The sequence below is a fragment of the Symphalangus syndactylus genome, chromosome 8 (assembly GCF_028878055.3).
Source record: "Symphalangus syndactylus isolate Jambi chromosome 8, NHGRI_mSymSyn1-v2.1_pri, whole genome shotgun sequence".
Classification (NCBI taxonomy): Eukaryota; Metazoa; Chordata; class Mammalia; order Primates; family Hylobatidae; genus Symphalangus; species Symphalangus syndactylus.
In genome coordinates, this window is record NC_072430.2 from 33,078,266 (window position 1) to 33,104,679 (window position 26,414).

At 35.7% G+C, this 26,414-nt stretch overlaps 1 long non-coding RNA gene across 1 annotated transcript; it reads left to right on the top strand.

Annotated features, from left to right (window-relative positions):
• The first annotated feature begins 1,133 nt into the window (after positions 1-1,133).
• Positions 1,134-26,179, top strand: LOC129487345 (uncharacterized). The gene is made up of 3 exons (XR_008659292.2): positions 1,134-1,302; positions 7,297-7,352; positions 26,010-26,179. It is a non-coding gene; the product is annotated as an uncharacterized lncRNA (long non-coding RNA).
• Positions 26,180-26,414: the final 235 nt, after the last annotated feature.

A 26,414-nucleotide genomic window follows, 5' to 3' on the forward strand; every position in this document is an offset into this window, starting at 1 on the left:
TGTATCGTATTTATTGATTTGTGTATGCTAGACCATTCTTATATCCTTGGTATAAATCCCACTTTATTGTGATGTATTACCTTTTTGATCTGTTGGTAGATTTAGTTCACTCACAGGTATTTTCTTGAGGACTTTTGTGCTTATATTCATCAGGAACATTGGCCTGCAGCTTTCTTTGATTGTTGTGTTCTTATCTGGATTTTATATAAAGGTGATGCTGGTGTCATAGCATAAGTTAAGGAGAATTATCTGCTCCTCAATTTTCTGGCATAGGTTTAGGAAGATTGGTATTAGTTCTTTGTATATTTGGTAGAATTCAGCTGTGAATTCATCTAGTTCTGGGTTTTTCTTTGCTGGGAGTCCTTATTACTGATTAAATCTATGTTATTGATCTGTCTAGGTTTTCTATTTCTTTCTGATTCAAACTAGGTAGATTGTATGTTTCCAGGAGTTTATCCATTTCCTCTAGGTTTTCCAGTTTGTTAGTGTATAGTTGGTCATAATAGTCTCTCTCTTTTTTTTCTGTGTTATCAGTTGTAATGTCTCCTTTTTCATTTCTGATTTTGTTTATTTGGTCCTTCTCTTTTCTTGGTTAGTCTATCGAGCATTCATCAAAGTTGTTTATGTTTTTGAAAAACAGCTTTTCATTTCATTGATTCTTTATATTTTTTTTCAGTTTCTGTTTTTTTAAGTTCTGCTCTGATGTTTATTATTTCTTATCTTCTGCTAATTTGGGGTTCTGTTGGTTCTTGCTTTTCTTGTTCTTTGGGGTTCTTCAATAGATTGTTAATTTATAATCTTTCTACTATTTTGATATAGGTGTTTATTGCTATAGACTTCCCTCTTAGCACTGCTTTTGCTGTATCCTACAAGTTTTGGTATGTTGTGTTTCCATTTTCATTTGTTTCGAGAATTATTTTATTTTCATATCATTTATTTAATGGTCATTTAGGAGCATGTTGTTTAATTTTCATGTATCTCTATAGTTTCTAATGTTCCTCTAGGTATGGATTTCTAGTTTTATTTTGTTGTAGTCTGAGAAGATACTTGATAGAATTTTGAGTTTTTAAAATTTTTTGAGGCTTATTTTGTGGCCTAACATATGTTCTATCATAGAGAATGTTCCATTTGCTGATGAAAAGAATGTATATTCTGCAATTGCTGGGTAGAATGTTCTGTAAATGTTTATGTTTATTCTGTCTAAAGTTCAGTTTAAATTCAGTGTTACTTTGTTAACTTTCTGTCTAGATGATTGTCTAAGGCTGAGAGTGAGGTGAATAAGCCTCCCACTATTTCTGTTAGGTAAGATTTCTTTCATTATAGATATAGTAATATTTGTGTTATAGAGCTGGGTGCTCCAGTGTTGGGTGAATATATATATATATATGTATATATATATATATATGTATATATATATATAGAATTCTTATATCCCTTTGTTGAATTAATATCTTTCCCATTATATAATGACTTTCTTTTTTTTCTTTTTAACCATTCTTGACTTAAAGTCCTATTTTTATCTAAGTATAGCTACTCCTCCTTGCTTTTGGTTTCCATTTGTGTGGAATATCTGTTTTCCTCCCTTTATTTTCAGGCTATATGTTCCTTCATAAGCAAAATATAGGTGGATCATTTTTTTTATCCATTCGGTCACTCTACAGCTTTTAATGGAGAATTTAATCCATTTATGTTCAAGGTTATTATTCATATGTGAGCCTTTGTTAAAATCATAGTGTTAATTCTTTCCTGGTTGTTTTATTTATTCATTGTCCTTTTCTTTTTCTCTTATGGATTATCATTGCGGTTTGATAGTTTTCCTTCAACACTTTGAATATATCATCTCATTTCACTCTGGTTTACAAAATTTTTCCTAAGAAATTTGCTGTTAGTCTGATGGAGTTTCATTTGTAGGTGACTATATGCTTTTCTCTTGCTGTTATTTAGAATTTATTCTCTTAAAAATTGTTTAAATTTTATTTTAGGTTTAGGGGTAGATGCGCAGGTTTGTTATATGGGTTAATTGTGTGTCATGGGAGTTCAGTATACAGATTATCTCAAAACCCAGGTAATCAGCATAATACCTGATAGGTAGTTTTTCCATCATTCTCCTCCCACCCTCCACCCTCAAGTAGGCCCCAGTGTCTGTTGTTCCCTTTGTGTCCGTATGTACTTAATATTTAGCTCCCACTTATATGTGAGAATATGTGGTATTTTGTTTTCTGTTTCTGTGTTATTTTGCTTATAATAATGGCCTCCAGTTCCATCCATGTTGCTGCAAAGGACATGATCATGTTCTTTTTTATGGCTACCTAGCATTTCATGGTAATATGTACCACATGTTCTCTATTCAGTCTACTGTTGATGGGCATTTAGGTTGATTCCATGTCTTTGCTATTGTGAATAGTCCTGTGATGAACATATGCATGCATGCTTCTTTATGACAGAATGATTTATATTCGTTTGGCTCTGTGCTCAACAATAGGATTGCTAGGTCAAATGGGAATTCTGCTTTGAGTTTTTTGAGAAATTGCCGAACCGCTTTCCACAGTGGTTGGACTACCAGCAGTGTATAAGCATTTCCTTTTTCTCAATCTCACCAGCCTCTGTCTAATGCAATCCTAAGCAAAAAGAACACAGCTGGAAGCATCACATTACCTGAATTCAAACTATACTACAAGGATACAGTAACCAAAATAGCATGTTACTGGTACAAAAACAGACATATAGACCAATAGAACAGAATAGAGAGTCCTGAAATAATACTGCACACCTACAACCACCTGATCTTTGACAAAGTTGATCAAAACAACCAATGGTGAAAAGAATCCCTTCCCTATTCAATAAATGGTGCTGGGATAGCTGGCTGGCCACATGTGGAAGATTTAAAATGGACCCCTTCCTTATACCATATTAAAAAATAAACTCAAGATGGATTAAAGACTTAAATGAATAATCTAAAACTATAAAAACCCTGGAAGATAACCTAGGAAATATCATTCTGGACATAGGCCCTGGCAAATATTTCATGATGAAGACTTCAAAAGCAGTTGCAACAAAAATGAAAATTGACAACTGAGACCTGCGTAAATTAAAGAGCTTTTGCATAGCAAAAGAAACTATCAACAGAGTAAGCAAACACTCCACAGGGTGGGAGAAAGTATTTGTAAACTGTGCATTCAACAAAGGTCTAATATTCAGAATCTATAAGGAATTTAAACAAATCAACAAGCAAAACAAACAAACAACAACAAAAACCAAGTAACCTCATTAAAAAGTATGCAAAAGACATGAAGAGACATTTCTCAAAAGAAGACATACACAAGGCCAACAAGCATATAAAAAAATGCTCAATATCACTAATTATTAGAGAAATGCAAACAATAACCACAATGAGATACCATCTCATACTAGTCAGACTCTTTTTAATTCATTAAAAAGGAGTTGCTCTTTTTCTTTAGTTGTAGACAGTTTGACTATACTGTGCCATGGAGAAGCCCTTTCTGCATTATATCCACCTGGGAATCACTGAGCTTCCTGTATCTGAATGTCTGAATCTCTTGCTAGACTTAGAGCTTTTTCACCTATTACTTAATTAAACAGGCTTTCTAATTCTTTTTTTTTTTTGTCTCATTGCCCTTGGGGATACTGATAATTTGAATGTCCAATTGCTTTACACTGTCCCAAATGTCAGAAAGTCCTTGCTCATTTTTAAAAAAATTCTTTTTAAAAACTTTTTGTCTGATTATATTATTTCAAAAGATTTATCTTCTTCAGGTTCTGAGATTATTTCTTCTGCCTGGATTAGACTATTGTTGAAGCATCCAAATATATTTTGTATTTCTTCAAGCAAATTCTGTAGTCCCAAAATTTTTATTTTGTTCTTTTAAAAAATATCTATCTTTTGGTAATTTTAAAATTCATATCCTGAATTGGTTTCTGATATCTTTCTTTGATTTTTATAATTCTCTTATATCTCACTAAGCTTCTTTAAAATCAAATCTTGGCCAGGCACAGTGGCTTACATTTGTAATTCCAACAATTTTGGAGGTCAAATCAAGAGAATCATTTGAGGCCAGGAGTTTGAGAACACCTTGGACAACATAGTGAGACGCCAAGACGCCATCTGTACAAAGTAGAAAAACTTTGGCATGATAGTGCTTGCGTGTAGTTCTAGCTACTCAGGAGGCTAAGGTGGGAGGCTCACTTGAGTCCAGGAGTTTGAGGCTGCAGTGAGCTAAAATCCTGCCACTACACTCAGGCCTGAGCAGCAGTATGAGATCCTATCTCGAAAATAAATAAACAAACAAATAAATAAACAAATAAATAAATATAATAAAGTAAAACAAAATCAACTTTTAAATTATATATCTTAGAATTCAGAACTTTCTTTTTGATTAAGATCTAGTGCTAGAGAGTCATTTTGTTCCTTTGCAGCTGTCATATTCCCCTTTTTTTTGTTTCATGTTTCCTGTTTCCCTATGTTGATATCTACACATCTAGTGTGATAATCTAACATTGCTATCAAGAACTACCTGAGACTAGGTAATTCACAAATAAAAGAGGTTTAATTGGCTCACAGTTCTGCAGGCTGTACAGGAAGCATGGCTGGGGAGGCATCAGGAAACTTTCAATCCTGGCAAAAGGTGAAGGGGAAGCTGGCACATGCTGGAAAAGGAGGAAGAGAGTGAAAGGAGAGATGCTACATACTTTTAAACAACTAGATCTCGTGAGAACTCACTCATTATCACAAAAGCAGCAAGGGGAATGTCCGCCCTCTTGATCAAATCACCTCCCACTAGGCTCCTCCTCCAACACTGGGGATTACAATTCAACATGAGATTTGGGTGGGGACACAAATCCAAACCATATCAATTACTTCTTCCTGATTTTTAATTTATTTTCATAGGGGAATAAGTTTTCTGAAGACGTATTTATGGTGTTGGTTGAGTAGGTTACTTTGGCTTTGAATTTAGGTAATGTATTCTCTGTGTGTGGTAACATAGTCTCTGTATGATTTCTTTGGGTGTAAATAGCAACAGTGGCATGTGTGATTCTCTCAGAGGATTATTAGTGGAGGTTGAAGTTGTGCTGGAAGCTGTGATACCAGGTGGACCAATCTTTAGTCCCCAGTGATGGCAGTGGTGGGCTGAGCATACTTATTTTAGTGCTCTAGGGTGGTATACACTGGCACTTGTTTTGGCAATTACCAGTGGGCTTATTCTTGAACCTCCAGGTGTCTTGCTTGGATGCCACTAGTAGCAGTGATAAACTTCATGGATGATCAGGTTCCTAGGCCCTTGAGCAGCTCGTATGGCATTGGGTGATGGCAGTAGGAGTGATGGGACAATTCTCTGGGTCCTGAGTGGTGCACATTCATGCTGGTGGTGGCTGCAATGGGCTGGCTGGGCCATACTCCAGGCCCACAGTTGGTGCTCACAGGTAGGCATCAGCAGAAATGATAGCAGCTGGGAGGTTAGGCCCAGCCTCAGGCCCCCAGGAGGAGTGCCCAAATGCCTCAAGCTCCCCAGTGGTGACAGCAGGAAGCAGCCATGGTGGGCATGAGTGGGACAATCCTCAGGCTTCAGGTGGAGCACTCAAGTGAGGGATAGCGGCAACCATGGTGATGATGAGGCCATGCCACTGGAGAAGGTAGGACCATTCTCAGTGGCCACAACTTGGGCTGGTAGGTGGGGTATCTGTCGTCTCTCTTACACCCAGTCATGGCAGGGCTCTCCATCAAGCCTTGACAGCTTTAGCCTGCACCAAGTCACATCCCCATTCTAGCTGCAGGAGCCCAAACCCAGTGGCCACTCACACCCCACTTGTGTCCCGATCATCATCTCACCATCACTCGCTTCCTGGAACCAGTAGCTGCAGCCCATGTCTTGCTTGATTCTTAGTCCTGGTGGTGGGAATGCTCCCAGCTCACTTTTCTGTTATAACAGTGATGCCCTTGTTTCCATAACACCTCACTCCCTGAGCCACTGTGTCCCAGGGCAGTATGCAATTTGCCAAATAATTGAAAGTGGATCTCGCTGTAGCTCCTTAGTTCTCAGAAAGCGTGTTGGGCCTAAAACAAGCACTCTCGCTGGAGTAGTTTTGTTCCACATTCTTCTGGCAGCTTGCTGTGTTAGTTTCAGGGATTGGGAGGTTCTCCCATGGCCAGCATTGCACAATTCCACGGTAGGGACGTGGGCCACGAGAAGTCTTTCATTCACCCTTTCCCTGCATTTAGACATCACTGCCAGCTCCCAGCAAATCCCAACCAGGCAGGCTGCCTCTCTGTCTTCTTCCTTCAAGCTTTTGGTGTTTCTTGTCACTTCTGTTGAATTCTACCATTCTTTCTTGGATAATACATTCAAAGAGTGACTGTCTATACACTATTTTTGTTCTTCTCAGTGGAGGAGGTGAGCATAAAATACTTCTATTCAGACATCTTGAAGCCTCTCCTCTCTATTCTTTTATTATTAATGTTGTTATTACTTTCTCTGTATGTGCTCTCTTTTTTTATTCAAAGAACATTATATTACTTTAATAATAAATTTTTGTCAGGGAAAAATAGTATGTTTCTTTTTCTCTTTTTATTTTATTTATTTTTTTTGAGACGGGGTCTCACACAGTCTTTCAGGTTGGAGTGCAATGGCGTTCCACCCTCACTGCAGCCTCCACCTCCCAAGCTCAGGTAATCCTTCAGCTTCTTGAATAGCTGGAGCTACAGGAATGCAGCACCATGCCCAACTAATTCTTGTGCTTTTTGTAGAGGCAGGGTCTCACCATGTTGCCCAGGCTGGTCTCAAACTTCTGGGCTCAAGCGATCCTCCTACCTCAGCCTCCCAAAATGCTGGTACTACAAGCATGAGCCATCACGCAGTCAAAAGTAGCATGTTTCTAAAGGGGTAGCCTAAATATTAGTGACCATTTTTTTTATGATTTTTGCTACTCCATAATGTCTTTAATAGGAGTCCATTTATACTTCCAAAAATTGGCTTAACATGTGTGTATTATGTTAGACTTTTTTACTCTATTATTATTTTCCTTTCTGTGACACACTGCAAACTCACAAATTACTCCATTGTTCAAGCTGACAATTTTTAGATTGCACAATGTACATTTGTACCTAGGGGGTATTTTTGAGAAACAATAATAAACTAAGTCATTTATTTAAACTTCAGCTTTCAATATATGTGTATATTTGACTTTTATTAAATTGAAATAACCTAAGGGTTTTAAGATGAACAGTTATTTCTCTCATGGATCATAATAATTACTTTAGATGAACTTTTTAATTCCTTTTAGGCCTGTTTGAAAAAAATACACCTGGGATCTCCAAAGATTGCATTATGTTCAATTAGGTAAATGATGCATTTTAAAATAATTATTTAAATATGCTTAAAAACATTTGTGCTTCTTTGTAATCAATTGGAAAATACTTGAGAATTTTTTGTTGTATGTTGGTTTATCAGATTTTGCCTATTCCAATGGTTATTACACAATAAGAAATCTCAGGTTATCAAAGTAATTATTATTATAATCTATAGTTTATTCATTTTTAGGGAGGGAAAGAGCTGTCTTCTCTGATAGTAAAGGCAAGAAATCATTTAGTGCAATTATTTTGAGGAAAATTTTTTCTAGATCAATGGGTAGGGACACGGAATGAGGGATACCTCATTCCTTAAGAAATGTATCTTGAGCTCATAAATTACTTCAAATGGCTCACAGAGCCTTGAAGCTGAATAGCATTCAAAAGGAAGATTAATAGGAGGGATTATAATTGTTTAAAAGCAAGGTTATGATCTTCTGTTTAGATAATGTGCATGTATATTCATTAAGCTTCTTGAAGTCTCACAAATTTTTATACCACTATAACTGTATTAAAGGGTGTCAGATAAAATTCTAAGGAAGATATCTTTTTAATAATATGCCCAAAACATTACACATATTCTAGTGTAAAGTTGAAAACTTGAAAAAGGAAAAAAAAATTAACTCCAGACTTCTGATGATGAAATCATATTTCTTCCATGAGTTTATACCAGAATTCTACTTTGGCAAACATAAGTACTCCAATTTTAGACTTCTCTTGATGGTTGCTTTATTTTCAGACATAAGGTAATGCCACAGGCCACAACATGACATTGTATTTATGTGTCACATGTGAAAAGTTCATAAGGGAAGGGAAATGCTTTTTATTCATGTTGTTTTACTCCAAAGTCCAAATGTACAAATGTAGTTACATACATATTAAACCGTTAACCAAAACATTGCCTTTGTACTATACTATATGAGGGGTATGTGTGTGTCTGTGTGTATGTGTGTGTATTTGTGTGAGTTTATATGTATGCATATTACAAATAATACATATTGAATTTCCATTAAAATTGAAATTAATTGAAAATATAAATCAGATAAATTTTAGTGGTAGCTGATCAAGGATTAGTTTTAATTACATATTATCATTTGATATTGACTCTCTTCGAGGGCTCTTGAGAGATACTCATGCTATGAGATGAAATGACTTGGCTATTGAAATTATATTTTTATTTTATTTTACCAGTCTGAAATCTGTCTGAAACTTTTTCTCCTTAGACTACCATCTCCCCATTTCCCCACCCCTCACACTTCCCAGCCTCTGGTAACATCCATTCTAATTTCTGCTCCTGTAAATTTAACTTTTTTAGATTCCCAATGTAAGTGAGACAATATAGAATTTATCTTTCTGTGTCTAGCTTCTTTCACCGAGCGTGATGTCCTCCAAGTTCATGCATGTTGTTGCACATGACAAGATTTCCTTCTATTTTTAGGACTGAGTATTACCTTATGGTGTACCACATTTTCTTTATTCATTTATCTGTTTATGAACATGTAGGTTGATTCCATATCTTGGGTATTGTGAATAATGCTTCAATAAACGTGGAAGTGCAAATAGCTCACTGACATACTGATTGGATTTCCTTTGGACGTATGTCCAGAAGTGGAATTGCTGAATCATGTGGTCATTTATTTTTAATTTTTGGAGGAACTTTCATATTGTTTTTCATAATGGCTGTATTAATTTACATTTCCACCCACAGTTTACAAGGGTTCCATCTTCTCCATATCCTCACCAACACTTGTCATCTCTTGTCTTTTTGACAGTAACCATTCTAACAGGTATGAGGTAATATCTCATTGTGGTTTTAATTTGAATTTCCCTGATAATTCATGATGTTGATCATTTTTTCATACACCTACTGGCCATTTGCATGTCTTCTTTTGAAAAATGTCTATTCAGGTCCTTTGCCCATTTTTAAATCAGGTTATTCGTTTTCTTGCGATTGAGTTGTTTCAGTTCCTTATGTAGATTGGATCTTAGTTATTAACTCCTTATGAGATGTATAGTTTACAAATAGTTGATCTCATTCTGTAGACTGTACATTCTATTGACTGGTGGGTTTTATTTTGCTTTGTTTGCTGTGCAGAAGCTTTTCAGTTTTAATTTGCTACAATCCCATTCATCTAATTTTGCTTTTGTTGCCTGTGCTTTATGAGTCATATCTAAAAATTATTTGCCATTTGCCAAGACTAATGTTGTAAAACATTTCTTCAGTGTTTTCTTCTAGTAAATTTACAGTTATAGCTCTTATGTTTAATTAATTAATTCTTTCATTTTAAATTCATTTTTAATTATGGGGTAAGTGAGATGTTCAATTTTATTCTTCTGCATGTGGATATCCAGTTTTTCCGATACCATTTATTGAAGAGATTATAATTTCCCATTATGGGCCTTTGGCACCTAATGGGAATGTTGAAGAAATCAATTGACCATAAATTGGTGGATTTATTTATGAGCTCTCTACGTTGTTCCACTGGTCTTTATGTCTGTTTTTCTGCTACTGTCATGATATTTGAATGACTATATCTTTGGAACACATTTTGAAAGCTGGTAGCATTTCTCTGGCTTTTATCTGTTTGTTCAAGATTGCTTAGGCTACTCAGGATCATTTTTAGTTCTATAGTAACTTTAGGATTTTTTGAAATATTTCTGTGAAAAAAAAGTCATTGGAATTGTGATATGAATTGTACTGAATCTGTAGATCTCTTTGGGTACTGTGGACATTTTTTGTTTGTTTTTGAGACAGTCTCGCTCTGTCGCCCAGGCTGGAGTGCAGTGGCGCGATCTCGGCTCACTGCAAGCTCCACCTGCCGGGTTCCCACCATTCTCCTGCCTCAGCTTCCCTAGTAGCTGGGACTACAAGCACGTGCCACCACACCCAGCTAATTTTGTTTTTGTATTTTTGGTAGAGATGGGGTTTCACCGTGTTAGCCAGGATGGTCTCGATCTCCTGACCTTGTGATTTACCTGCCTTGGCCTCCCAAAGTGCTGGAATTACAACTATGAACATTTTAACAATATTAATGCTTCCAGTCCATGAACACAGAATATGTTTTAATTTATTTGTGTTTTCTTCATTATCTTTTGTCAGTGTTTTATAGTTTTCAATATAAAGATTTTTTGCTTCCTTGGTTTAATTTACTCCTATGAATTGTATTATTCTCAATATTATTATAAATGGAATTTTTTTCTTGATTTCTTTTTAGTATATTTGCTGTCAATATTAGTTTACAGAAACAACATTGATGTTTGCATGTTTATTTTGTATTCACCAACTTTATTGAATTCATTTATTATTTCTTACAGTTTTTGGGTGAAGAATTCCGTGTTTTCTATATAAGATAATGTCATCTGCAAACAAAGACAATTTTGCTCCTTTCTTTTCTGATTTATATGCCTTTTGTGTATTTTTTCTTGTCTATAGGATTTCGTTGCTTTGACTAGGATTTCCAGTACTGCGATGAATAGAAGTGGCAGGAGTAGGTATCCTTTACTTGTCCCTGAAAAATTCTAATTTCTTTTTTTCCACAAAAAATGTTTCCAGCAATAAATTTTCATGAGATTTACTTTAGTTTTCTTAAGACATTGAACTACGTCTTATTAAATATCAGCAATATTGAAGTGTCACCAAGAAGACATATTCACACATTTGCTAAATATCTCTAAGATGCTCAGGGACTGCATCTCTTATAAGTCATCCAGTTGGTAATTTTATATAGGATTGCTTGATATTTGAACCAAGATGTGAAACTTCACACATGGGCTGATAGTTCCCTAGAAATCCATTTACTGCTTACTGAAGGTTTTCAACCAAATCATAAGATGAACTTGTATCTAAGAAGGATAAACCAAAAATATTTTAGAAGCTTCTTGCCCACAAGCATGAGAACTAGAACTCACGCTCAATGTTTGGCATCAACTCTATGGTACCCAGCTGACAGTTGGTCTGAAAAACAAGTTTAAGTGTCAAAGAAATTAAAAAGATGGCAAGAATTAGAAAAACTTGCGGTGATCCAGCCAAGCAATCTGGGATTCTGAGTAGAAATCCTAATCCTGGGAATTCAAAGCAGCTGACCAGTCAGACAGACTAAATTGGCATATAGACTTTCATATAGAGGAAACTTAATATAATAAAAAGGACATTTTGGAATTGGAGGGGGACTAAGATCGTTAACATTTACAATGCTGCTGATGTAAAAATATATAATTTTTTTCTTTTTTTTTTTTTGAGATGGAGTCTTATTCTGTCACCCAGGCTGGAGTGCAGTGGTGCGATCTTGGCTCACTGCAACCTCCACCTCCTGGGTTCAAGCAATTCTCCCTGCCTCAGCCTCCCGAGTAGGTGGGATTACAAGTGCCTGCCACCACGCCCAGCTAATTTTTTGTATTTTTCGTAGAGACGGGGGTTTCACTATGTTGGCCAGGCTGGTCTTGAACTCCTGACTTCATGATCCACCCACATAGGAATCCCAAAGTGCTGGGATTACAGGCTTGAGCCACCACGCCAGGCCGAAGGTATATAATTTATTTTACCTCACTGGGGAATACTTTACTAAATTACGTTTTTTTAAAAAACCCAAAGCATTTTGTATTGTGGCATTTACTAATTGTCTTGGCTATCGCAATTGTAATTGATCATCATGTCATATTTGCTTTATATCTGTGTTGTAGCTAGTCTTGAGAGATGGCCCCCAATAAACTATGCTTCCTGGATTTTGTACTCACTACAACATTGATTTTCCTTTCTTTTCTGATTTTTTAACTTGTTCTATCAAATACTGAGAAAGATTAAAATTTCCAATATAATTCTGGATATATCCATTTCTCTCATTAGTTCTGCTGTTTTTGCTTTTTGTATTCCAGGCTCTGTTATTGGTACAGATAAGTTTAAGACTGTTACATTTTCCCATCGAACTGGCCATTTGTCATTATGAAATGTTCTTATCTCCAGTCAGACTCCTTATCTTGAACTCTATTATGCTATATATTAATATAGTCATTCTACTTTTCTTAAGCTGTTTGTACTTTATGTCTTATTTTTGCTTTTTACTTTAACTAGTTGATAAACTAGTTGGTGATCTGGTTGATAAATCTAGTTGATATGCTTCAAAATAATTAAATAATAAAGATTATGTGTTTTTTACCATAAGACCTAGATTAGGAAAAGAAAATTAAAAAACGGATATCTAGAACATCCTCAAAATATTTGAAAATTATGCTTCTAAATAACCCATACATCAAAGAAGAAATCATAAGAGAAATTAAAAAACATTTTAAACACAGTTAATATTAAAACGAAACGTACAAAAAATTATCATGTATAAAGCAATCCATCTTGGCCATTCCAGGCTGCTATAACAAAACGCCACGGACTGGGTGGCTTATAAACAATAGAAGTTTATTTCTCACCGTTCTGAAGGCTGGAATTATAAAGGGAAGGCACCAGTATTGGCAGGTTCTAGTGAGGACCTTCTGTATTGAAGACTGCTACTTCTTGTATTCTCAAAAGGCAGAAAGAGAAAAAGCTAGCTTTCTGGCCTCTTCTTCTAAGAGCACTAATCTCATTCAGGAGGGTGGAGCTCTCAGACTTAATTACCTCTTAAAGGCCCCATTTCTAAATACTGCACATTGGAAATTAAATTTCAACATACGAAGTTTGTGGTTACACTAATATTCAGTCCATAACAAACCCTTTGAGGGAAATTTACATTTACTGTACATGCTCATATTGGGAAATAGTTTGTTTAATGTTGACATTATTTCTTCCTTAAAATGTTTAGTAGAAATCTACAGTGCATCTGTCTAGGCCAAGAACTTTCAGCTGTGGGTATTGTAGAATTGAATTTCTTTGACACATAAAGGGATTTTCAGACTTCCTATTTCTTCTTTGTCCATTCTGGTAATATGAGTATTCCAAGCATTATCTATTTTATCTCAATAAATGAATTTTAATTGGCATCAAATCATCAATAATATATATTTTTTCATCCTTTTAATGTCTCTAGTATTTATACTAGGATTTGTAAGTTTTCTAATAACTGCCAGCTCTAGAGTCCAAAGGCTAAGTCACCACAACCTTAGAGTCAAGAAGGATCACTACTGCTCTCTTCCCTCTTCTTTTCGTGTGCTATAAGAGGAGCAGGATGAAATTATGATTAGCAAGTTGAGTAAGGATGGCTGATGCAGACAACTTAATCAACACTTCACCTGCTTTAGCCTTACCATCTTATTCTAGTTCTGTGTTGGGTCTGATTGATTTCTAACAAGATTAACCTGACAGAAACTTCCTTCTTGCCTGCAGTGAGGCCCTGACTACCAGCACAAGGGTTTTGTATTAACATAACTTCAGATCCCTCATTCTCATAGCCACTTTTACTATGGAAAGTGCTCAAAAGCAGGGTAGTTAACTCCTTGATTGAAGAATCTTTAGCCAATTGTAAATACCAATACTACAGGGGAATCTTTATATTCCTTTCTCCCCCAACCACACAAAAGTCCTGAGACTTTTCTTCCTAGGAGTTAGCAAAGAACTGATTGATCAATCATACTTGAAGAAACTTGACTGTTGATAACATTCTAGCATGAACTATCTCTTCATCTATTTCCTCGTACCTTATACCGGCTTCTTGGGATTATTCTTCCTATTAAAATAATATTCCTAAACCTCTGTGCCACAAATGATAGAAAATTGCCGCTAAGACAATTAGCAACAGAGAAAAGAGGAATGCCATGCCTTCTTCTCATACTGCAAATGGATAGGAGGTGGCGTGTTTCCAATCACTTCTTTCAGTTACTTCTTTCTCCCACCATAGAGGTGGATCTTCCTTAGGATACTACTACTAAGGTTAACATTGCAATTATGTGATTACATCAAATATTTTCATATGGAATATAGATGGTGGAAGTTTGTTTGTTTGCCTTTTGTTTTTTTCAATGTGTTGGAGTGGAAGGTGCAAATAATATAAGGAGATAGTAAAGTTTTGACTGAGGTGTACATCCCCAAGCAAAGACATACAGTAGGTAGTTGGATATAAGGATCTGGAGCAAAGGTGAGATGTTTGTCAGAAGGCATTTAAAGTGTGTAAGGGGATTAACATGCATATGAATAGACAACAGAATTTTGTTCAGAACCCTAAAATCAACCACATGAAGTTGGGGAATAGAAATAGAACGTTCCACAAACATACTAAAAGGTAATAGTTATTAATACAGAAGCAAACTCAAAAAAGCCTCCTGTTGAAGATCAAAGAGAATGTTGAGGAGACATAGAATGTCAATTATGCCGAAGAATATGGAAGTGTCACATGAATCTGTCAGTTTCGGGAGTTTTAAAACCATTTGTGACTGACACATTACGGCTTTCCAGGAAGCAGTAGGGATGACAAAAAAGCATATTCCAACAGGGCTTTGGAGAGGATAAAGTCCAAGAAGTACTGAAATGAAGAGTGACTTAAATTTTTAAGAATCTTCATTTTAAAGATAAGTAGTAGTCCACATAGGAATGCATGGTATTCAAAGATGATTTCCTACTTTTATTCAAGGGATAGGAACATGCTATTGTGATCAGAAAGAAAAATCAAACAAAAAGAAGAAGGTGATAAAGGAAAACAGATGGTAGTGGTTCCTATCAAGATCTTAGAGAAAGAGAACATTAAGGTGATTGCAGATGAGAATGTAGGTGTAAGGACAGGAAACTGAGGGCATATACACATGATGTCTTCATAACTTCTCACAGATAAATTTCTTCTTAATGTACCAGGTTTTAGAGTGAGAGTTCTGCAGACTGTGATAAAAATCTACCTTCTTAGAAGAGCGGAAGTGCTGAGAGGACCACGTAAAGCTATTGACAGATGACAGTGAAGACCCAGATAGAAAAGAAACTTGTTCTGCGATGCCAATCCATACAAAAATATACTTTTTTCTCAACTTCTTATCCATATGAGAGAGAGAGAAAGTTAAATTTTAGGATCTCTTGAAGATCGGAAATTTTGAGAAAGAGAGAATCAATGAAATTCAGAATTTGGTGGAGTTGGTAAAAGATTCAAATGATTAAATGTTAGACAAGGCTATCTAACAGTAAATTATTGTCCCAGTAAGAAAAAGGGTGATACCAATCAAAATGTGGTAAAGTACCAGAATTATTGATATCAAAAAAATTAATGTGAGTGATGAAGTGGAATATTAGTGATTGTAGTCAAAGAACAAAGTTAAGATTTTAGAGATGGAGAAGCCAATAGCCACTATGGGGAAAGGGTTGGAAAAGATTAGAGGTGCAGGCCATTGGCTGAGACTCTTATGGAACAGGTGAGGCTAGGCAGCTATATGCATTATCATCAGGGATGGAAAAATCTCAGGATAATGACAGGAGTGGGGCGGAAAGAAATCCTATCAACCTGGAGCCTAAGCAATTTGATGACTGAGAGGGGATGATATAGGTGTTAGGATATAACCGGGGAGCAGATGTCAAAGTAGGTTGGTTAAAGTTGACTCCAAGGAAATAAGAGCTATTTAATAGGAGGGTAGATAAATAGTGCATCAGTTTCCTAGAGTGGTGTTTCAGCTATTATTGTGTTGCTTATTCTCTAGGGAGACAAATTGGAGTGATGTCCAACTAATCAGAAGCTAGATGTAGCTGAAGGACTTCTTGTTCTAATTTATCTGGCTGTGTCTTCACTGAGCAGTAATCATAAAGTGTATTAAAATTTGGTAAGAGATATTTGATGAGGGGTTTTGAAAAGTGTTCAATAAAGAAGTCCCCTGGATAAAGTTATTTTAAACTCAAAGACAGAGAAATGGCATTGAAAACATTTATAGAACAAATAAACTTGTGTTCTATCCAATCCAAAATCAGTGAGCTATAAATGGCACAGTTAACAAAACACACAGTTTAGTCATCATTGCAATTGCAAAAGGCATATTTATCAAGTGTCATTAATTTACATGATTAAGTGTCAAGCGGATGATTCATAAATTTAGGCTCATTTTACAAAGCAGACATATCTCCCAGTAGGGGTCAAGGAGCTGAGTAGGAAGAACTAGATTAAATTCGGCCTAATGTTTCAAAGAAGTTTTAGCTTTGTATCAACGATTTAGCTTGCAATTATGGTCAATGATATATGGATCTTCTAGATATTCATCCAAACTAAAGTGACAACAGAATAATCCACCTGCATTCTTGGGGAAATGTTGCATCCTTAGGAATTTAGGATATGTCATTTAAAAATTATCTTGTCATTAAAATAAAGTTGGTTTTTCCTGAAGATTAGGCCTTAGGAAGCTTGATTGAGAGAAAGGAGAGAAGAAACATGAATAAGAACACAAATAATATGAGGAGATCTCTGCATAAAATGGGAGATTTTCAAAATACCTTTCACATCTCATCTTCTTGCAGAGGGCACACATTCTTATTAATCCAGGATGTAATAATGTAATAGATACTCATCAAATGTTGTATTTTGCAGCATTCGTCTGTTGAAAGACTTGGGCACTTTTCATTACTTTATTGTTCATCTCTCAATAGCATTTTCCAGGTTTGGGTTGATAGAATTGAATTCATGGGTTGTACACAGCCAGGACCTTATGGGAATAAAGTGGAGTGGGGTATTTTAAATATTTGAACTCATGCTTTTGAATTCAAGGAAATACTTTGAGGTTGTGATATTCTTGCTAAATTACTGCTCAGAACCTCAAAGGATACCTGCATTGAAGGTAGCTCTTTCGTTGTCATTTTATGTCTTATTAACAGCATTTTTTTTTAAAAAAAGATGTACTGTGGTACATAAGAAATTAAAATGTTATTTGCCTCACAACCCACCTTTATTCTCCATCATCTAGTTCTATAAGGACAGCTATTGTGGTTTTACAGATGTAAATTGATCAAAACAAGCATTTGATTTCAGCCAAAGCTGTCCATTAATTTTTTGAAGAAAATTCTTCTCCCTTCCCTTTCTTCCACCTTTCCTATTCCTCTCTTTCTCCCTTTCTCCATTTTTTTCTGTCAATTTTCCCTTTTTCCTGTGTAGACACTATACAGAAATGTGAAACAATGGGGAAGGAATGCAGAAAACCACAAACTGAGATGTGTTGAATTGAAGCTGAGTAAATCGTTTGGATGGAAAAGTTTTCTGAGGACTTGAGCTCATTCTTTGTAAAGGCCCTTTTAAGTCTAGACACACACACGTTTCTGAATCTGTAGAAATGATTTGTATGCTGGCCTAATCCTGGAGTGCTCTGATTATAGAATTTGGAAGTGAGGCATTTCTAAAACAAAAAGGAATGGTGAGGTCTTTGGTGATGAAAACCTCAGCAAAAATAGAATGATTCAGAAAGCAAGAGCATCTGGTTTAACAAATAAGCAACTCAGAAAAGAGGCTTGTCTCATGTCATTGCTGGGCTTTCTGAAAGCCTTTTTCAATGTTTCACCAATGCACTGGTTTCCTAGGGCTATTATAACTGGTTGGCTTAAAACGAAACAAATGTATCCTCTCACAGTTCTCTGGGATAGCATTTGGGAACCAAGGAGTCTCAGGGCTGTACTCTCTGAAGGCTCAAGGGAAGCATTTCTCCTTCCCTCTTCTTAGCTTCTGGTAGATGCCAAAAATTCTTGCAGACATATCACCCAAATCTCTACCTCTACTGTCACATGGTATTTTCTCTATGTTTTTTCTGTGTCTAAATTTCCTGTCTGTTCTTAGAGTTCAAATCATGGAAAAGGTCTTATTCTAATACAATATGAACTCACCTTACCTTGACAGTATCTGAAAAAGCCCTATTTGCAAATAAGATCACATTCACAGGTCTCAGGGTTTAGGTCTTCAACATACACAGCTTCTTTTAGGAGAAACATAATTCAACCCACAACACCTGACACATAATGTTGAGGATTTTTTTGAATCAGCTTTATTGTTATTTTTATTGCCAGTTTGCTTAGGTTTTAGGTTTGTTTTTGTTTGGTTGTTTCTTTGTATTTAAATTGGAAATGTGTCCTTAACCTTTCGGTTATGTGCAGATAAGTGGGATATCATTATAAATGAACATAAAAAGCAACTTTTCTTTCTACAGCAACAAAGAAAAACTTTAAGAGAAAACATTTAAAATCATGAAGCATATCTCTTCGCTTTACATCACACTTAACATTTTTTTCTCCATATCAAGGCTTTTTTACCGTTATTAATCTTACCATTTCTCATCTTATTTTTTAATAGACACTTTCTACATTTCAAGAAAGCACCTATTTCCTTCTTTTTCCTTATTCTTCTTCTGATACTCAATTCTTATCTCCAAGCATTTTTTTTTTCAAGGGATTGCCTTTAGAGAAAAGCAATGTATTAGTCAATTTTCACACTGCTATAAAGAAATACCCAAGACTGGGTAATTTATGAAGGAAAGAGGTTTGACTCAGTTCCACATGGCTGGGAGATCTCGGAAAACTTATAATCATGGTGGAAGGTGAAGAGGAAGCAAGGACCTTCTTCACATGTGGCAGGAGAGAGAAGAGTGAGGGAAGGAGGAATTTGCCAAATACGTAAAACAATCAGATCTCCTGAGAACTCACTCACCCGTGAGAAAAGCATGGGAGAAACTTCCCCCATGATCCAATCACCTTCTACCAGGTTCCTCCCTCAACACCTGGGAATTACAATTCAAGACAAATTTGTCCCTTTGGGTAGGGACACAAAGCCTAACCATATCATACAAGATAATATACACCCACAAAGCATTTAAGTCAAGAATCTTTTACAAATTAACAATAAACTGCTATACATCAGAGCAATATAAATGTCAGCATATAGACACATATGTATTAGCATACACAATTCCAAAAGTCTTGGTCTGAGCTATTTTCATCAAGTTCCTTAGCAGCCTTCTGATTTATCCTACAAAGATTCTGAAGCTAGGATTGTGACTTTATACACAGTGTGAGTAATCTATGTCCATTTTAAATAAAAAAGAATAAAATATTTTGGTGATGGCAACTCAGCTGCCCTAAAAGATGCACGTTTTTATTCTTCGCCATAGTTATTTAGCCATTTTCAACTTGCTCTATGTTCCCCAGATCTCCTATCTAACTAGATCCTCCATCATTCTCAGGGATCCTGTATTAGTCTGTTCTCATGCTGCTAATAAAAACATACCTGAGACTGGATAACTTATAAATGAAAAAGGTTTAATTGACTCACAGTTCCACATGGCTGGGGGGCCTCACAATCATGGCGGAAGGTGAATGAGGAGCAAAGTCACGTCTTATATGAGACAGGCAAGGGAGCATGTGCGGGGGAACTCCCCTTTATAAAACATTCAGATCTTGTGAGACTTATTCACTATCACAACAACAGCATGGCATGGGAAAGGCCCACCCCCATGACTCAATTACATCCCACTGGGACCCTCCCACAACATGTGGAGATTATGGGAGCTACACTTCAACATGAGATTTGGGTGGGGACACAGCCAAACCATATCAAATCCCTTGTTCTAAACCTCAAGTAGAAAGTAGAACTTGCTATACAGGAACTTTCTTCATTTCCAATCAAGCAACCTGCAAATGTTTTCACGTGCATCTGCATGCTCCCTTCTTTTTCTCTCTTCTCTACATTCACACAAGCAAATTGCATCCACTTTTTTATTTTCCACAAGCTGAACCACTGCTATGCACTGAAACTAAATTTCTAGTTTCCTCATCAACCCCCACCTTCACTCTCACCAAACAAATAAACAATAAACCTATTTGTCCTTGAACATTCTCTTGTACAACAATGGAAATAATAACACCTTGTTGCCCAAGGTAGTGTTTATTCATATCTTCTTCACCCCATTTGTGGAAGAGGAATCCTGCCCTAGAGTTATGAAGATGGTTGAGTACACTACACCCAACACTGGACAGATGAGGTCCATGGCAGCTTATTAGTGACATACACTCAAATTTTGGGGGATGATGACACCATGCTATGCAGGACCACAAATGGATTGCCCTTGGGAAATAGGCGAATAAGCAGGCGTTGTGTAAGTTCGGCTTTATTTAGGAGGGTAGGGTAAACCTTGGTTCCCATAGGAAGATGTGATTGGCTTGTTTGAATAGTTCTGTGGGCTAGTTACAAACTGAAATCTTCTACACGGATGTAAGCAGGCACTGTTCTTGGTCTCCATGATAAAGAAGGTGGTATGGCTATGATGCCTTGTCCACGAGACCACAATGGTGAGATGCACTTGGGCTAGGACATTTGAGTTCATCTTGGTTTTCCCCAGATATTAAAGAACACATATACTGGGTCTTTATTTTAGACTTTATACCACAATTAAGGCATTCTTGGATGATCCTTTTTTTTCTATTTTTCCTTTACCACACAATTATTTTGTGTACTCTGCCAACTTGAACAAAATAATAGCTTTTGTAAGTTTTCATCATCCCCCTCATCTCCCCATAATTTTTCTGGCTTCTCTCTGCTCATCCTCTAGAATTTGACTTAGCAGCCACCTATCCTGGGTCTAGGTCTCCTCTGTCAACTTCCCTGAGGTTGTGATAAGTACTGCTCTTGTTGCTTTCACAGCATTCTGTGTTTAACCTATCATCAAATACATCATGTTTGGGAATAATTATTTACTCCTTTTTTCCCACATTAGATTCTAGGCTTTAGATGTCAGAAACTATGCTTTGTGTATGTTTTCCCTAGTGTGTGGCACACAGTAGGTGCACAGTAAATATATGTTTAATTTCTCTTAAATGACAGTGAACTGAATATACATCTACCTTAATATGAAAAGAGCAGCATGGTTAAAATACTTAAACCCAAGTATCCAGAACACTTCTGATTTTTTTATTAGCAGTTTTCTTCCCTACCTTTTCTCATCTTGCTACTCACTAAGCTTTGTTTTCAAACAGAATCTTAGCTGGCACCATCAGTGATGTATTGGTTTCCCCACGTTCCTAGGAAGCACTTTGATCTTCATGTGGCAACATTAATCCTTGCTATTGGTCTGAGAACCCAATAGAATGGTGTAATTTATATCTGCTTTCATCCCTCTGGCAGTCCCCGGCAGCACCTGCCAGGGTATGGCTGCTGTATCAGCAAAGCAAATGGGAAGCAAATGACTATATATTGTGGTCCCCAAAGAGAAACCCGTTACCACTGCAACTAAGCTTGACAGAGTAGGACTCCCATTTGACTCCAAAGAACATGAAATGCTCCACTACTTTTTGAAATCATTTGCTTATATGTGGTTGCAGTTCACACATCCCAATATGTCCTTTGCCTTCATACCCCAAGGGGAAGAGAAATATGAGCCTATTCCATTCAGAGATCACTGAATAATATTTGCTGCTATCAGATTGTATTGGCTTTAGGACTGTTATTTGTTGGGAATATGCGGTGAGTCTCAAAGCCCACAACATTTCCCCAGGGTGCCCATTAGCCAGAAGGGGAGCATAGTTGTAAACAATCTGTTTTGTAAAATATAGGTCTCTAGAAGAAAAGGCATCACAATGGTGTTTGTTGAATATTTCATGGCCTAGAATGTACAGTTTACAGACAGGGAGGGAATTATAGAGGATAGTCACACAAAAATATAGTTTCTAGGAAAGAGATACTTTCTCCTTTCTGTCAACAGTTTGGTACAGGAAGCTAGAATATGAGTGAGTAGTGAGGAGAGAAAATAAATGCCATGCGTAAAATGTCAGAAGAATTAGGTTTTCAGATTCCTTGGAATGACGTTCCCTTTCACTGATTACCTATGAAATGCTTTTATATTTGTGTGCTTTGTCATAGGCTTCAGATTATTTGTTTCATTTCAGTTAGTAAACAATGCCAATGGACAGAAATAGCAGTGGCACATTTTTTTTTTCTAGAGGTAAGAACATGGGCTAAAAGAGGATGTATTCAACTCAAAGGCTTTATTCTGCCATCCACGGCACCTCTAGGTTCCACAATATAGAAAAAATCTTCAAAATTACACACCAAAGTGTGTGTGTGTGTGCGTATGTGTGTGTATGTGGGTGTACACATATCAAAATCTCTAAAATTACACACCAAAATGTGTTTATACGTATGTATATACTTTTATGGAATGAGTGTGCACAGCTTTAATCAGATTCTCATACCCCCCTCATTGCTACTTTACCTAAATTTGTGTTACAGTTATATCGAAAGAACTAAAAGAGAGAGAGACAGAGAGAGAGAGATGTAGCCAAATGGATAGAAATTCACATGACTTTGTTGATTGCTTTGCTTTCACTTTCAGCCAACATTCTGACTCTCCAGTTATGCCACTTAAATGCCTTAAATATTCGCTTATTTAAAATTAAAGATATAACTGTTTATTGTTAGTATTTTATTTTCCTTTGATCAGTGACTTGTTTTTACTATATTTCTTTGTATTTTTTATGCATTGCCGTATTTCAGAAAAATTATATTTTTTCTGAAGGCCTAATGCAATTGTTATAAAACAATCATAATGATATTTACAATATTTATTAATTTTTTATGTTTACCATTTCCAGGCAGTATGCTGACTGTTTTACATGTGGTAGCTACAAAAATCTCATAAAATATAGAGCAGGATGCCTAGAGGACACTGAGGCTAAGAAAGATGCAATAACTTGTTGAATATCACAGAAACAATATGTGATTCAAAGATTCACATACAGCCCTCTTCATGATTGCAGAATCTCAGCTTTCAACTGTACTGATTCTCCACAATGATGCATTTCTTGTTGTAATTTAATATAACTCCAAAAGGAGAACATGGAATGGTAAAGATCTGACCAGCATTGCATAATATGATAAAAATAACCCATGATTAATTTAAAAGAAGTAGTGTAATTATGTATGATAGTGAGCAAGTTATTTAATAACTATTTTCAAAGTCTGGTCACCATCAAAAAGTTTCACCAAAACAAAAATAAAATATTAGAAAACAAACTTCAGCTGCCAGGAATTGTTAGCTGATGTAAAATTAATTTGCGAATACTTTGTCCCTATCTATTCCTTCACTGGGACTTAAAAATAAAATTACTCATCCATATTTTTCTGACAACTAGGAATGTTCTTGCTACATAGTTCTGGCCAATAATACATAAGGATTTTGTTTAAGATTTTTGGGGATTTTTTTAATAAAGATCTGTATATAGATGGCTTTATTCTCTTCTCTAATATCTTCAGTGATGCATATGTTTGCTTCAACCATATTGAAAGCATTAAGAACAGGCCTAGAGTACCACTGATGGCCTGACTCTGACTTTTGAACCACTGAGCCAATGGCAGCAGCTAAGCAAAAACTGTCAACTATGTGAGAAAATAATTCTCTATATGTTTAAGCCACTGTTAGAAGTGGTTTATGGTTCTCATGGCCTATATCATTCCTAAATGATAAATATGCTCACCATATGGAAAATATTCAGATAGATATGGAATCTCAGGGAAGAAACAAAACATGTTTTTTACACATGACATGATTTTGCATGTAAAATTTTTTGAAGTATCTGTTCACAAGGTATTAGAATTAATGCATGGACTTAACAATATAACTGAGTATAAGGTCAATATACGAAAATCAATTACATTTATTTACAGTAGCAACAAATATTAAAAGTTATTATATATCAACAACATTTTAGACATCAAATATGCAGAAATGAATCTATAAAAAATATACATGTTTTCTAAACTAAAACATAACATTATTTAGATAAACTAAAAAAGAGAAAATAAAACATAGATCATGTTCATGGTTTCCCAACTATTGTAAAGATGTTAGTTTCCCCCAATTTAATTCATAAATTAAATAAAAATCACATCAGGTTTTCTTTTGGCAGAAATTGCACTGCATATTCTACAATTTATATCCAAAGGGCCAGGAATAGCTACATCAATTTTGAAATTAAAAAAGAAACTGAAGGATTTATACTCCCAGATTTATTGTAAAGTTACAATAATTGAGACTATATGAAATATGTGTAACAATAGATAAATATATAGATAAAACTGAAAAGAGATTGAAATGGTAGTTTAAACATATAGAGTCACCTGATTTATAGAAAAGGTATCATTGCAGTCTAGTGAGTAAAAATGCTATTTTCCATAAATGATGCTAGGTCAATTGGATATCTATGTGGAAATAAATACATTTTTACTGTACATCACACCATATACAAAAACTAATTTCTGATGGTTTATGAAACAATAAAGATTCCAGAAAAATATGATGGAATATTCTATTCATGACCTTGAGATAGACAAATTTTATAAAACAAGAGTAACTATGTAGCACTAACAGTAACTAACAGTAACAGTAACAGAAGGAGAAATGATGAATAGACAAATTCAGATTTAAGGATTTCTACCTATTAAAAGAAGCAATTAGGACTATAAAAAGTAACTAATAATGTGAAACATTTGCAATACATATATCTAATGTATTAACTCATCAAGGACTCATATAGAGCTTATTTATTTTTATTTATTTTTTTTGAGACGGAGTCTCGCTCTGTCGCCGAGGCTGGAGTGCAGTGGCACGATCTAGGCTCACTGCAAGCTCTGCCCCCTGGGTTCATGCCATTCTCCTGCCTCAGCCTCCCGAGTAGCTGGGAATACAGGTACCCACCACCACGCCCAGCAAATTTTTTTTTTTTTTTTTTGCATTTTTAGTAGAGATGGGGTTTCACCATGCTAGCCAGGATGGTCTCGATCTCCTGACCTCAAGATCTGCCCATCTGGGCCTCCCAAAGTGCTGGGATTACAGGCATGAGCCACTGCGCCTGGCCCATATGAGCTTATTTTTAAACATCCTACATATCAATAAGAAAAATCATATACTACAACGAAAAATGGTAAAAATACGATGTCACTTTATAAAAGAGAGTATTTTAATTACTCTTTAGCATTAAATTGTGGCTTAGTCTTATTAATCATCAGGAAATATGAGTTAAAAATCACGATAGAATATTATCACACCTCTACCAAAAGACAAATAAAAGGTAGAAAATACAAAAGTGTTAAGAAGAATGTGGAGCAACTGGAATTATCTCATTACTGCTGGTTCAAATGTGAATTGATACAACCTCTTGAGGAAATTGATTAACACATGCCAGTGACTCAGGGTTTCCAGTTGCAGGCATATACAAGAGATATGGACAAAAATCTTCATAGCAGTATTTCTTGCAATAGCCTAGAAGTGGAAACTACCCAAATGCCTAGTAATAGTAAAATGGTGAAATTTTACTGCACACAATGACATACTATTTTACATTGGCAAATAAATAAATAACATCCTACTAATTAACATGACTGAACACACAATTATAATGTTGCATACAAAAGGCAAGACACAAATGAGCATATACGGTACCATTTTATTTAGTTAAATTTAAAAAATAGGTACAATTAATTTGTACTTTGAGAAGGCAGTATAGCAATTCAGTGACTGGGAAGGGTCATGAGAGTCTTCTGGGTGCTGGCAATGTTCTGTTTCTTAAGTTTTGATTACATGGATGAATTCATTTTGGAAAAAATAATTGAGGTGGTATACTTCGATTTTTGCACTATTTATACATGAATGATACACTTCAACAAACAACTTATTTAAAAAGAAACAACTTATTTAAAAAGAAAGCTTTTTGGCTCTACTGTATTCTTTTTCTGTCACCCAGGAAGAAGATATGATGGTTGAAGTTACAAGGAATCCATGTTGTAACCAGGAGCTGATCTTGATCAATGGAGCTACATAAAGCATGTTGAAATGCAAAGAAAGATAGAAGGAGCCTGTGGTACCGAAAACATTGAGGATTCTCTGAACCAGCCTTGGCTACCCCACCATTTAACTTGATGAAAAATATTTGTTTCCTCTTTAAGCTGTTCTTCTACCAAATGTATCAGTAAATAAAAATATATTAAATTAAATCAAATAGATGTTTGAGCTTTCAGTGTTGTCAAATTGGCTACTTTGTAGAAAGAGAACAACGTTCTCTCTTTCTCTTCTGGGTCTGTTAGATTATACAGAAATGAGGTTGTTAAGAGGATATTCTCTGACATTGCCATATTAACATTTTAAATTT